This window comes from Condylura cristata, unplaced genomic scaffold (genome assembly GCF_000260355.1).
Source record: "Condylura cristata isolate star-nosed mole 26May11 unplaced genomic scaffold, ConCri1.0 scaffold00011, whole genome shotgun sequence".
In the NCBI taxonomy this organism is placed as follows: domain Eukaryota; kingdom Metazoa; phylum Chordata; class Mammalia; order Eulipotyphla; family Talpidae; genus Condylura; species Condylura cristata.
In genome coordinates, this window is record NW_004567112.1 from 36587924 (window position 1) to 36600827 (window position 12904).

General features: G+C 38.0%; 1 protein-coding gene across 5 annotated transcripts in view; it reads left to right on the forward strand.

The window, feature by feature from the left end:
- Positions 1-6: 6 nt before the first annotated feature.
- Positions 7-12904, forward strand: part of PPP3CB (protein phosphatase 3, catalytic subunit, beta isozyme) — a 48682-nt gene continuing 35784 nt past the window's right edge. For 4 of the 5 annotated variants that reach the window (XM_004680770.1, XM_012723736.1, XM_012723733.1 and 1 more), the window contains exon 1: positions 7-58. The gene's annotated coding sequence lies outside the window, so the exon portion shown is untranslated. Of the gene's footprint in view, positions 59-291; positions 626-12904 lie in introns of those variants that run through there. The other variant, XM_012723734.1, reaches the window with a different exon arrangement.

Below are 12904 nucleotides of genomic sequence, written 5' to 3' on the forward strand. Positions count from 1 at the left end.
GCCCCGCCCCCGCCCCCGCCCCCGCCGCCCCCTCCTGGGGCTGACCGCGTCGTCAAAGGTGAGAGGTGGATGAAGCCCTGGGGGCCTGGCCTGAGAATCTGTGTGTGAAGGCGGGCGGGAGACTGTCCCCTCCACTGTGGGCCCGGAAGGGCGGGCGAGTGACTGGCTGCCTCCCTTGGGGAGTGGCCCCTGGGCGGGCCCCTACTGGGCTGGGCTGAGTCGGTGGCTGCGGATCCGTGGTCACGCTTGCCTTCTGACCGGGGCGGGGGTTTCGTTGGCGTGTTCTTGTAGCCGAAGGGGTGAGGGTAGTAGCCTCTGTGAACCCTTTATCTACTGGGTCTGTCAAAGCGACCCGGGGCTGCGATCAGCTTCCTGCTCCACGACAGCTGCATGCGTGTCTTGTGGGAGCAGACCTAGGTCTCCAAGACCTTCGGCCACGCGGGTCCGGACGATGTGCAGCCAGATACCAACTCGGGTTTGGCCCACGCCTGTTCCCCAGTGACAGCCCTCCTCCCTATTTGCGTTTAGCACTAGCCGCAGGGGTTTTTGCATTCGGCCCCCCAAGTGTCAACCCGCACCGAAATGGAGTGAACCATATGGAATCGGACAAAGGTGAAGGGATGAGGTAGGGTTTGCGTACCCCGACTTTAACAAGAAAGGTTCCGTTAACAAAAAAAAAAGGAAGAAAAAAAAATGCCGCTTGGCTTTTACTCAGAAAATCGTCAAAACTGGTCAAAGGCCAAAAGGAATTATTACCTCTTCTCTGCAAACACCCACACACTCCCCGTAGAAGAGAAAGTTAAATATTGCTTACTGATGCCGAATTTATGGATGTCTACCGACAGGTCAAGCAGATTAATTTAAAATAGAGGAATTGAAGGCTAATTGAGAGTTAAGGTTTAAGATTTCCATGCTTTCTGGGAGAGCCCAGCAACTTCCTACACTGCCAGGAACATGAAAAACAATTTGAAGTGACTTCTTCATCATGTATCTTAGTCAATAAATTGGAATCATCTTAAACCAAAGTTTTCTTTATTGTATGAGGCTTACTTTTGAAATATACCGTTTTTGTATCAGCTGCTGGCACAATGTATAAATACCATTAGCTCAGTTTTTGAAATCTTACCCGATATGCTTCTATTAAAATGTTAAAAACAAGAAAGCCTATTTATTTCCCTTTGTGTTTTAAATTTGAGCCTCCTTTAATAATAGATACATTTGTATTCAGGCTTACGAAATTTACTTTTTTTAATTTAGTATATCCAGTTTGACCAGGCATTGGAATGAGCAATCTCTTTAAAAAGGAAAAGAAAGATAGTTCAGGGATTTGTCTTATGAAATCCTAGAGTTTTGTGGGGTGGGAATAGGAGACATGGGTACCTCTTCATTTTCTGACTCTGTTGTTTGTTTACTTCCTTGGGCACTTTTCATTTTACTAGGTGGACATTCAGTCACATTCCTGAACAGCGAGTTTATGGTCTCCTTATATATAGTAATGTTTCCCCTGTACTGCTTTAATACAATAAAAACGAGATTCAAAGCATAAGGCATATTCCTTAAGGATAAGTAGTAAATCTAAGACTGTCGTATTTGGTGTTTATTAATGGAATAAATTTGATACAGGTAAAATAATTATAGTTAATTAGAACTCATGGATATGCAATCTCATGCGCTTATAGTATATTTCCATCAAGCCAGTTTTAATTTTTTTATAGTATTTCTTACCTAGTTTGAGTACCTGGTAGAATATACTTAGATGGTGTACAACTATTTTGTACTGCTCATGGAGTCTCATCTCTGGCTTCTGTGGAAGTTACTGGGAAACTCATCTTGAGTACAGAAATCTACTTTAGTTTTTATCTTCAGATTTCTTTCTTGCCTTCCTCTTTTCAATAATCGTGCCATAATATTTGATGATACTATTGCCTGAAGATAAGTGACCACAATGCTAGTTCAACTTAAGTTAAACTTGTTAAGATCCAGGTTTCTTTTAAACTCATTATGTGCTAGTTGCATCTGTTGCATTTCATGGTAGTAAAATTATAGAGATCATCATTGATACTGAACTATAGTCGTACTCCCTGAAACTTTTATTTTCTCTAAATTTGTATTTTAGTTAGGAGGTCTGTATTTTTTTTTTTTTTAAGGATTTATTTATTTTATTCATACAGAACTGGGTACAGGCCAGAGATGCTGAGGGTGAGAGAATTCACCAGCCACAGAGTGGGGAGCAGAACTGGCAGATCTACCAAGTACATTACTGAGGGGAGCAGGGGAGGGAGGGTCAGGAGAGATCTGCCATGCCTTGTGGTCACCTGGGGGCAGGCAGGGATGGAGCAGGCAGGCGGGGATCGAACTCATGGGGAAGTGGCTTGAGCTTCTTAGTGCAGTGCTTTAACCCTTGCGCCACCAGGGAGGGCCTAGGAGGTCTGTATTTTAGGGCACATGGGTTTTGAATGAAATAAAGATCATTTTGTGTTTAGTAACCAATGCCTAAAATTCTCTTCATGTGATGTTTGAAATCTAAGAATACTGGGATTCATATATAACTAATTAACTCTTCACTGAAGTTATTAGTGGTAACAACATATAAATAGTTACAGGTGATTAGATTTCTTTGTTAAAGCAAAATTCAGTTTTGAGCTTATTCTAGCTGATGGCTCAGGTCACATTTTTATTTGAAAACTGATATGGCCCAAGTGATTTAGATGAGATACTATGCCCTTTAAAAATTTTTTTTTAAAGATTTATTTATTTGGCCCTCCCTGGTGGCGCAGCAGGTTAAAGCACAGCACTGAGAATCTAAAGCTGCTTCCGCATGAGTTCGACTCCCGCCTGCCCCGGAGGTGACCACATGGCGTGGCAGACCTCTCCTGACCCGCCCGCTGCTCCCCTCAGCAGTGTACTTCGTCAATCTGCCTGTTCTGCTCCCCACTCTGTCTCTGGTGAAGCCTCTCGCCGCCCCTGAGCCTCTGGCCTGTACCCCAGTTCTGTATGCACAAATAAATAAATCTTAAAAAAAAAAGATTTAAAAAAAAAAAAAAGATTTATTTATTTATTCATATAGAACTGGGGTACAGGCCAGAGATGCAGAGGGTGAGAGGATTCACCAGAGACAGAGTGGGGAGCAGAACAGGCAGATCTACGAAGTATACTGCTGAGGGGAGCAGCGGGCCAGCCAGGAGAGGTCTGCCACGCCATGTGGTCACCTCAGGGCAGGCGGCAATCTAACTCATGCGGAAGTGGCGTGAGCCTCCCAGTGCTGTGCTTTAACCCACTGCACCACCAGGAAGGGCCCCCTTTTAAATTTTTTAAAAAGATTTATTTATTTATGCATACAAGAATTGGGGTACGGGCCAGAGGTGCAGGGGGTGGAGTAAGAGTATTCACCAGAGACAAAGTGAGGAGCAGAACAGGCAGATGCACTGAAATGCACTACTGAACAGCGGGTAGGTCAGGAGAAGTCTGCTGTGCCATGTGGGTCACCTCCCTGGCTGGGGATCTAACTTGTGCTGCTGTAACTGCAGTAGCTTCATAGTACTGTACTTTTAACCCTTTATGCTACCAGGAAGGGCCCACTATGCCCTCTTAATTATTACATTTTCTTTAGCTAGGATAAGAAATTAGAAATAAAATAGAAACAAACTAGGAAAAGCAACTAATTGTATCTACCTTACTGCCATATCAGCAAAGTTGATGGAGGTAATTAAACCATAAAACCCAGAATTTACATATGTTGCTATCTGTCCTCCCTTCACTCCCCCCTCCCATAATTAACTTACCCTGAATTGTCCATTTTTTTTTTTTTTTGCTATATAGGTAATGTTCTAAATTTGTAAAATTAAATTATTTGAGATTATTAAATCTGTCAGTTTTAATATAAAAATTCACCTTAGAAGGTATTTCTATCCCATGCATATGTTGTTTTTAGTACCCACCAATGTGACCTATTCTCTTGGATTTAGCATTCGATCCATTTTTTGTTATGTTGTAGGCTCTACTAACTTTCTCTCTTAAATTACCAGACTTTCAGATTGAACCAAATATTGAAATGTTTGTGATTCTAGTTTTTTAAGTGAGTATGATTCTTATAGATCACCTTATGATTCACTTAGATTCTATAAGCAGATGCCCTGCTTATAAATCTAAGTACATTTGGCTAAAATGTTTTACAGTACCTTACCTTTATTAGGATTACTTATTTTGATTATAGATTTTATATAGATGATCCACATATATGTGCTGAGGGCACATAGCTTCTTCATTGTTTTTGCTATTTGCTTCATATTCTAGTGCAACTCAAATTTTAATTTTTGTTTACAAAGTCTGTTTTGTGGACTTAATCTAAAATGATAACTCTTCAAAATGATTTTTCTTTTCATTCCACCCCCATTAAACTGTTAAGTATTCTAAAATAAATCTTCAGTACCATGTGTCCCTAGGGAAAGCAGAGGAACAGAGAATATACTGTGTGTGTGAGTGTGTGTGCGTGTGTGTATGTGTACGAAGGAGAAAGAACACTGTGGTAACAAGTCATCTTAGAAGGAAAATGCCAAGGAGGAAATACAGCTGCTCAGTAGTGAGGCAAAAGCTTCAGATTCCAGAACTATTAAATGAATTGGCAAGAGTTACAAGGAAAAGTTTGGTGAAAGAAACCTTAATATATTAAATGAGGTGTGGTTTAGTGCCAGTTATATGACTTCATTTTACCATAAGAATGTTTATACACAGAGATGAAAATAAGCTGAAGTTAATTGGGCATATTTGTATGGAATGTAAAATTTATTTGGAACACCAAATTACATAGCAAATACTTGTTCACTGCCTGCTATAAGCTAAAAACAGGAGGGAGATGATGGAAATTTAGAAGGTAACATAGTTTACTTAGTTTTTGGGTACATAAGGACTTATGAAAAGTTACTGTATTTCATATAGATGAGTGTGATTAATGCCAAATAAATGGCTGAGCCAGTGAACTGTTTGAGTTCAAAGTATGTAGTGATGGCTCTGTACCGGAATGGTTCAGTAAAATTTTATATAGGGAGAAAAAAGTCTTAAAGGCTGTGTAGGATTCAAATAGAGAACCAGGTCTGTTTATTTGTGATTTATTTATTGAGAGACTGGTTTGTGCCAGGCATTACACTTACCAGTGGGGGTAAGAAACTGAATTATTTATATTATGTACGATTCTCTTGGAATGTTGGTGGTCAAAAGGAGGAAGCATTAATGTAAGAAATAACAATATATTAAATCTAAAGCTAATGGAATTGTAAAGAAAAAATTGACTATTTTACTTGGAGAGAAAAAACATAACTGGAAATTAATTTTTGAGGTAGGCCTTGAAGGATGAGTAGAATTTCTCAGTGATAAAGGTAGGATGTGAAGAGAGAAAATATTTCCTGGTAGGAAAAGAAGTAATAGAAAAGCACGGAGTTTGAGGGGGGAGAAAAACATGAACTATTGTGACAATAGCTTATAAAGTGCTTGGCTATGATTACCAGGAGAAGTAGTTGGAAACAATCTTTTGGACACCCAAATTGAGTTGAAAACTTAAACTAGTAAAGTGTAGTCTCTGGAGATAATTAAGAACATAGGTTATGGAGTCAAATTGCCTGGGTTTGACTCCTTCCTCTACCTTAACAACTTTTCCACTGTGGACAAGATAATTAACATCCCTAAGTCTCCAGCATCTCAACTGTAAAATAGACTTAATAAAATATGATTATGGTGTTGCTAAGAATTAATAGAGTGTCCATGTAAAGTATGTAACAATGCATGGCTCTAGCCAGTGGTAGCCATCATCATTAGTACTAGTAATTTTTTAAATTTTTAAATAGACGAGTGTGTTTTGAAAGTTTACTGGTGGTATTGGAAGGAGAAAGGCTTAAATCAGAATGACCAAGGCATGAATTAAGGGAAAGGGAGAAACCAGATATGACAACAGATTCTGAATAATATTAAGCAGTAGATACTGGGTGTGGCAATGAAATAAGTGGAAGAGCAGAACATTTTCAGGAAACCATAATCAGACTAATTTTGCTTGGACTGATTATACTGAGCAATTGTAATTAGGGTCAAAGGTTGGAATGATATGTAATAGACTAGAAATGGTCAAAGTGAGAATGACTTTGAAAATAAGTATAATGCTTTATTTCCTTTTTTAGAGCTTAATAAAACTACCCCAAATTTTTGAGTATTTTCACAGTACTTTGTACAGTCGAGGGCGTGGAGGAGAGGTTAGTTGTTTAGTACGCGGTGATAAGAACTTGAATTAGCATTGCAGAGATGTTAGAAAATGAGAATTTGAAGATTCAGTCATACGTGGAATTCAGAAGAGAATGACGATACTCTATTTTAAATGAGTGGCAGAATGGTTATATCATATCAGAGACAAAGTAGGAAGGAGAACCAATTTTAAGAGAAAGGTATTGTATGTACTTGAAGAACCACCACAGATTATTCAAAGGGACCCAAGGGACACCTTGACATTTTGAAGACAGTCATGTAGGACTTATGAATCTTTCCTTAGTGCATGTAGCCAATGTGTGCTTCTGCTCTTGGCAGCAGGATGGGTTGTACTGTTTTTTCATAATAGATCTTTTTTTCTCTTTGTTGAGATAACAGTTTATAACACTGCATGGATCTCAGAAGTACATTTTCTCAGTCAACAGCTGCATATATTTGGCCTACAACTAAATGGCCAGTCACCATCCACTACCAACCAGTCAACCATTTCCCTTTAATAACAACCATTCTGTTGTCAGAATCTAGAGTTTGCTTTTATTTTTATTTTACTTGTTTTCCTTTTGTCCTTTACATTTCACAAATGAGTAAAATCATGCATTGTTTTTCTCCTTCATACTTATTTCTCTTAGCATGATCCCTTCAGGTGCCATCACACAAATGGGAAGATTTCATCTTTTTTGTAGCTGAGTAGTATTACATTGATTATATACGTCTTTACCCATTCATTCTTTGTTGGGTACTTGGTTTTTTTCCATATGGTGAGACTTTTGGTGACCCTTTTAGTTAGAAGGGCATTGTCATATTGGTACTAAAATAGCATTCTGAAGACCAATTTTACCATTTCACTTCTCTAAACCTGTTAATCTCATTTTGAAATGAGAGAAACTTGTTCTTTCAAACTCTTAGGACATCTCCGAGAACCACATGGTATTATGCATATGACAGTACTTTGTAAATAAAAGCACTATAAATATTTATTGTCATTACTAATAAATTGGTGTCAAGAAAACAGTTTTTTCCAGAAACTATATCAATAATTCATTGAACATTTATTAATACCTATATTCTCATCACTGTGGAAATGAAACCTCTTCAAAGAACTCATAAGTTTGTAAAGGAGACAGTTAAGTATATTTGGTTAAGTGTGATAATGCAGGCATGCATCATATGCTACTGTATTGTATTACAAAGGAGGAGGCAACTTTAACCTAGACTGGCAACATCAGAACAAGTTTTCAAGAAATGAAACACTGAAATCAAGTTTAAGGACAAGAAAAACTACCAAAAGTTGGGGAGAGAGGTGTGATTAGTATGCCTCAACCATTAGAGTGCAAAGTACAGAGACAAAAGCTGATGTAGCTTAAACATGAAAATAAAGTTTTACTTAAAGCATGTGTCTGGAATGTTAGTGGCAAAACATAAAGACTGGAAATGTAGGAAAGTGTCTGGTTACAAGGGTCTGATGTTTGCTAAGATAAAGAATTTTATTTTATATAATGAAACCAGTTTTGAAACAAGAGAATGTTGAGGTTTGACTTTTAGAAAAAATATTCTGAGTATTTTGGGAGCAAGGGTAAAATGGAAAAGATTGCATTACTGGGGGAAAAGTACTTATTTAGTGTCACAGGACCAAGGGGACAGAATTATTTAGGGTCTGTTGGCCATTTAGGGTGAGGAAGAAATAGATGTCTAGGATAATTTCCAGATGGATAACTATATTGATGATAAGTTAGGGGAAAGGTGCATATATTACATTTGGACATACCAAGTTTGATTTATCTATAGAGCGGTTAATTGAAGGTATTTGATAGTTTAACATAGATCTTTGATTAAAGGGCATAGTATAGACTGGGCAATATATTTGGGAATTTTCAAAATGTTTAAGACATAGGTGAGATCAGAGCTATATGATAGGAAAGCTACATACACACAGTGAAATTTAAAGATTGGGAAAAGGATTAGAAGCCCATGATAAGGGACTATCAGATATGACCAGAGAAGTTAGAGAAAAACCAGCTGAGTGATTTCAGAAAAGCAGAGGAAAAAGTCACATAATGTAGATTGAGGATGAGGATAACAGACAAAAGGAAGAAAGTAAATATATCCATTGTAAATTACTCTTTCAAGAAGCTTTGTCAAAATAGAGATATAGATGGCAAAAACAGTGATGAATTACTTGTTTGGGTCATTTTTAAGATCATAGAGGCTAAAGTCTTTACCTGCTCAACAGAAAGATAATGGGAAATAGAGGCAGAAGAAACAATAGGGTAATTAATGGAGTGGGCAGGATGACTGAAAAAGAATGAGAGAGTAGGATTCAGACCCAGATATTGAATGAATATTGGTGTAAATATGCAGAGAAAGAGAGTGGGGAAAGTGAAGTTTGCTCTGAAGGCCTTAATTTTCTCCGAAATTGGCTGCAAAGTTGATTACTGATTAAGAGATAAAGTGAGGAAGGTCCAAAGAAGAGAATGTGACTGTTTGAAATCTGAGGAGAATGGGAAAGGGTAGAGAGTAGAATGTTTAGTAGGTTTGCTAGGAGGTACCAACAATCCACTGAATTGGAGTCTTAATTTGTAGTGGCACCAGGCCATTTTTATACTTATTACCCAGATAAATAATTAATAAACCAGCCAACACTACCAGAATTGGAGTTTTGCCTGACAGGTAGCATAGAAGTACAAAAGGACAAAATAGTCAAAATATTGTTTAAGGGTGGGCAAATGATAAATAGCTTCAGAATTATAAGATGCTAAAGGGTTTGATATACTGTCCAATTCTTGATTCAATTGAATAACAGATGGAGAAAAGGGAATGGCACTGGAAGGAAAGGAGCAAGGGATTGGAGCTCAGGATTTCAGAAGTGATAGCTGAGGAGTTGAGTGTGTTACAGGATAGGGAGGGGGGACCTTAGAACCCCTAAGACTGGCCACTTTAAATAGGTCATCCCTTGCTGTCCCCTGCCCCCCCCCCATAAAGACTAAACATATAAGACCATTAATGGAAAGGAACTTTTAATACAATGTGTGTGCAATATAGTAAAGGGGAAGAATAAGGTTTACAAATCAAGCACCCAAAAGTTACCTGTTTCCTCATTGTGTAAATTAGGGCCACTGAGACCAAAAGCCTGACGTGTCTAAAGCACTTTCTGGTGGGGAACCATAGGAAAGGGACAGAAGTGTGCCAGAATGTTTGGGACCGAAGGCACAAAAACAATATAAAAGCTGCCCTCACAGATCTCTCACCCACGGCTGCTTTAACCAGTTCAAGACCAAGAAGCAAGTGCATTTTCTTCATGTTCCTTGTGCCTCTTTCAGGTCTCCTTCTGTCTCTCCATCCTTCTTCCTTTTTCAGTCTCCTCTCTAGCTTCCTCTCTCTGCTCAGCTCTACTCTCCCTTGAGGGGCAGGGAACTCGGAACCTCCCCTTTTCTTGGGGACCACCTATTATTACCAGTGGAGCTCAAGTCATTCACTTCATAGGTGTTGCATAGTTCATCCACATGGACATTGCATGGTAGGGTTTAAAGTGCATAAGGAGAGCCAGGAACTTGAGTTTAGGATGACTGTGAGAAATGACTTGAAATTTAGTTGATGGCAGAGACAAGATTAAAAAGTAGCTAGAAGGCATGAACTACAAAGGAGACTGTTTTCTGTGAAGTCATTCTGTGAAGATTTAAAGTGTATATGTAAGGATAGAAGGGTGGATTTTTAAGTTTTATAATGGGAATTCTGTAAATTCCAGTGACAAGGATTGGGTGGAAAGAGATCAGTCAAGAGAAAGGCATGACTTGAGAAAGAAATACAGAGTATAGCTGACAGGAGGAAATTTATTTTGAAGTTGCCAAAGATGACAATGATGGGAAATAAAGACATCAAAATGATAGTTTGGAGTAAGGTGTTCAGTTGGTACAGGTTGTCAGTTGCTGTTGAAGTCCTTATGGGCTAATAATAGTTTGTAGGGTTGGCTTAGAGTTGAAGAACTAGATTAGCTAACTTCAGGATTCCTTACCTACTAGTAGAAAAAATAGCCTTCCTCCACCCCATCACTGATCAATACCTTGTTTAATTTTCCAGCTTTCTAAAATAAAGTTTTAAAAGCATTGTTTTCTACCATACATTAAATCTGAGTGAAAATACCTTCTGGAAGTTAGTGATTACAGATATACTTTTCCAGTCAAAATTGAATTAAAGGATAATTTTATTTTTAAAAGTATTTTTTCCCAGATGAGTGGGTCAGAGAGATATGGTGTATAAAATTAATTTCTTTTTTACATTGGTTGACAAAACTGCTGTGTTTAAATATTAACATTTTAAAAAATATTTGTTACCACATGATGCCCACCACCAAAGCACCAGTAATCCTTTACCACAATCTTTTGCATGCTCTCTACCCTTCATTTTTACCTCTCCCATTTCTGGTAGCCTCAGTTCTGCAGTCAGATTCAAAGGGGTTATTTTGGTTTGGTTTTGTCAGTTCCATTGTATTATATATATATGAATAAAGTCATCAGCCCTCTAATTCCATTCATGTTGTCACAGATGGGAAGATTCTTTTTTAAAGATTTATTTATTTATGCATACAGAACTTGGGGTACAGGCCAGAGGTGCGGGGTATGGTGAGAGAATTCACCAGAGACAGAGCAGGAGGCAGAGCCGGTAGATCGACAAGTACACAACTGAAGGGACCAGCAGGCGGATCAAGGAGATCTGCTGTGCCGAGTGGATCACCTCCAAGGCTAGGATGGAACTTGCACAGCTAGCTTGCAGTGCTGTGTCCTAACCCATTGCGCCACCAGGGAGGGTCCGATTCTTTAATAGCTGGGTAATACTCTGTTGTGTACATATATCACATCTTTTTATTTTGCAGCTATTCATTATAAAGTTAAGGAACTTTCTCTTTTTTTTTAACCAATTTATAATGAAAGTTTGTTGAATGACTATATTCATTAACTTAATACCACATCTTTATCCACTCATGTGTCATTTGACATTCAGGTTGTTTTTTTTAATTTGGCTATTGAACATCGTGCTTCAGTGAACATGGGAGTGAGTATAACCCCTTGGAGTTGATGCTCTTATATTCTTCAAATAGATACTTAGTGATAGAATTGCTGTATCATGTGGTAGATGTATTTTTTTAAACATTTTTAGGACTTCCACATTGTTTTCATAGGGGTAGGAACATTCCCATCATCAGTGTATGTAGATTCTTCTTTTTCCATACCATCACCAGCAGTTGTTTCAATAGTTGTAACAGTTGTGAGATGTTATCTTATTGTAGTTTTGATTCACATTTTCCTGATATCTGATAAGTGATAATGAACAGTTTATACATGCTTGTTGGCCATTTGAATATTTTTGGAGAAGTGTCTGTCTACCTCCTTTCCCCTTTTTTGACTGAGTTATTTGTTTTCTTATTTAGTTATTTGAGATTTTCATAGGTCCTGACTATTATGCCTTTTGTTAAATGTGTGATGAGCAGGTATTTTCACTCATTTAGTAGGGTGTCTTCATCTTTTTTGTATTTTTTTGCTATGCAGAGGTTTGAGGTAGTCAAACCTTTTGTGTTTTTGTTTTTGTTTTTTTTGTCTATTTTTGTTTTCCTTGCTCTTGTTCCCAGAGTCCCCCAAAGTATCACTGAAGCTGTTATTGTGGAGTGTTTTGCCTATGTTTTCTTCTATGCATCTTATGGTTTCAGGTTAAAATCCTAGTTTCATGTTAAAATCAATCCATTTTGAACTGATATATGTGTATGATGTAAAGTTGTGGTTTAATTTCATTCTCTGGTATGTGAGTATCCAGTTTTCCCATTACCATTTGTTGAAGAAACTTTCCTTTCCCATTGTATGCTTTTGGCCTTGAAGGAAAATTTTAAACAGAATAATTTGGTCAGAATGAGTATTACCAAGTTAGACTTTCTAATGTTGGAAAGTTGATGATTTTGTAGCTCTTTAGGTTGTTCCAGCTAAATTTTAGCTATTGACCATTTACATATATTTATGTTCTGACTTTTTCATGTCATGAATACAAATAGTAGGAAATATAGTGTGAACATAACAGGAAAAATGTAGGAAGAAACCCTTGGTAAAGCAGAAATAATTGACTTGAAGACTAATGAAATGAAAAACCTTTTAAAGCCTAAAAATAGATGAAAATACTTTAAAATGGCTTAGCAGTTGCTGAACAAAGTTGTAGTTTAGAGTATTAAGTTTTGATGGAAAGAAATAGTGAAGAATAGAATTGGACTTGCAGTGCTCAACTATTTTTTATTATTGTACTATTTTTATTGAAGTAACAAAGGGTATAAGTTTACACTTGTTACAATACCATACCCACTACTGTGGTGAACGTATATGAATTTTCAGTGATGCACACCTGAAACTTCCATAATACAATGTCCCTTCAGGGACCTCCCTGGTGGCGCAAAAGGTTAGGACACAGTACTGCAAGCTAGCCACTTCAGTGGAGTTCCATCCCGCCTTGAAGGTGACCCACATGGTGCTGCAGACCGCTTCTGTTTCACACACTGCTCCTCTCAGTAGTGTACTTTGTTGATCTGTCTGTCTGTCCTGTTTCTCACTCTGTCTCTAGTGAAGCCTCTCACTGCCCCTGTACCCCTGGACTGTACCCCAGTTCTTTAAGCATAAATAAATAAATC